The sequence below is a fragment of the Frankliniella occidentalis genome, unplaced genomic scaffold, assembly GCF_000697945.3.
Source record: "Frankliniella occidentalis isolate FOCC.00 unplaced genomic scaffold, Focc_3.1 Scaffold1270, whole genome shotgun sequence".
Taxonomy (NCBI): domain Eukaryota; kingdom Metazoa; phylum Arthropoda; class Insecta; order Thysanoptera; family Thripidae; genus Frankliniella; species Frankliniella occidentalis.
Window position 1 is genome coordinate 11526 of NW_026268374.1, and position 2213 is coordinate 13738.

Consider the following 2213-nt stretch of genomic DNA (forward strand, 5'->3'; position numbering starts at 1 on the left):
CGGGGCGGCGCGGCGCGGGCCGAGCCGCGGCCTCGCAGCCCACCCGCCCGCTTGCTCGCCTAGCTCCTCGTCCGCCTGGCCGTCCGTCTGCCTGCCTTCTTTGCCTCTTATTTGCCTGACTGCCTGTGTTTTGATGATGCGCTTGTCCCCAACTTGCTCATCGCGACGTCTCCATGCAGCCTGCTTATATCCCGCCTTTGAAATATGTACTTGGCACCAACATTTTACCCGCCTCGAAGAATATTACAAATTAAAACCCAGGGTGGGCGTCGTGGGGCTCGGCCTGCGGACCCGGCTCGTGCACGTGAACGCGAGAGATGGGCCGACGGGCTGCAGTGCACACGTGTGATCAGCTGCTGCCCCCCACCCTTGACACGTTCGATCAGTCTGCTCTCGCTCTCTCCCCCGCGAGACTCTCTCTCGCTCGTACCCCGGCCGGGGCTACCCCGGCTACCCCGGGGGAGCACGCCCCCGCCGGCGGGGTCACACCGAGTCTCGCGCGGGGGAGGGAAGGCGCAACGATGGCTGGGCCGGCGAGGGCATTGTGTTTATGTGCGAACAGCTGACTACGGTATGGATCGCGAATTGAATCGATAGATCGACCAAGCTCAGCTGTGGGACAGCGTGGCGCGGCGTAGCGGCACGCTGGCGGCGCGGCGGCGTTGGCCGCCCTCTCCTCCCGTGGACCGGAGCTCAAAGAGTGGAGCCCGCGGCGCGCATGAGAAATTGAAAAGACCTGCTCCGCTTGGCGGTCTCGGCCTCCCCCTGTTCTCGGACCGCCCGAGGCCGCCGCCGGGCCGCGCCGTGTTCCGCCGACGTTCGAGTACCCGTTCCCGCTGCTCCCGCGAGCACTTTCGCTGTCCCGGCGCGGCAAGTTCATCAGTCAGTGCTTGGCGGCGCTCCGCCTGCTCCCCGCCACTCCGCGGCCACCCCACGACGCCGTGCTCGGCGCGGCTTTGTGCTGTATCTTTGCATCTGGCGGCCTTTTCACTCTGCAGGAAGGGGAGGACAGCACAAGGAGCGGAGCGTCACGGAGCGCGTCGTCGTGGTGCGGCGGGGCGGGGTGAGGCGGGCGCGGGGTACAATACGTTGAGCCGCTGCCGGACGCTTTTCACTTGAAGGAGAAATGGGGAGAAAGGGAGAGGGGGGTGGGGTGGGGAGGTTCACGATAGCGTCATCTTGAAGGGGGTCGCGAGTTGTTTGACGGCGGCGCGGACAGAGGGAGAAAGAGCTTGTTTCACAGATTGTGCGGTGTCGAAAGCGGCAGCGTATCATTTTTAAGGGGGAAGAAGCGGGGCGACAAACGGAAACGGACGGTCGTCACTGACAGGCGCCGTTACGCTGCTGCTGTGAGGGCGGCGCTGGCTTTAAGTATGGCGAGAGGCGAGTGAATGCGCACGGCAAGGTCTGTAAGTGACGGGGCTATACCTGACGCGCGCCAATGCGATGGGCAGACAGTCGGTGGAAGGGACGGGCGGAGCTGGCGCGTGTACATGAAGCAGCGGTGAATGGGCGCCGCCGAGGTGTAGGGGATCGATTAGACCCTGACGCGCGCAACGGCAAAGGCGATAGCCCCGCCCCACGCTTAGCGCTTGGCCAGAGGACCGCTGCTGCTGGGCCATTTCAAAGACTTATTTCAAATTATGCGAAATTAGTGACAAACTGGTCCGGGCGGCGGCGGCAGGAGGTATGGCGAGTTTTCCCCCTTGCTGGCACAGCACAGCTGTGTTGTATGTGCGTGTGTGTGTGAGGCAGAGCGTGCGACGGCTGCAGCGCCAACACCGGTTATGGGGTGTGGCGGGGGGATATAAGGTGCTAGTGTTGGAGGGCGAAGCAGGGAGATCAGATAAAATAATGAGAGATGTCCGATCCCCTCTCCCCCTTTTGTGTTTTCTTCTTACCTGCCTTTCTCATTGTGTCGGATGAGGGGGGGGGGGCATCCTCCTGACTTTTCCACGGGATTGAACTCGCCGAAAGGGACAGACGTGTGTGTGATAGCCCCCTTCAAATGTCTGACGGTGCTGTTACTAGTAGTTGTATAAAGTGCGTGTGAACGGCGGGCGTCTGGGGGAAGGGGCAGCGCTCTCATCAGAGAGGAGGAAAGACAATCATGTTGTTGAGCGTTTTTAGCCGAGTACGGCACTACTTTCCCCCGTGCGCGTAGTACGTGAGGATACCGGTGGGAAACTAGCTCTCCCCTCCCCTCCCCCTCA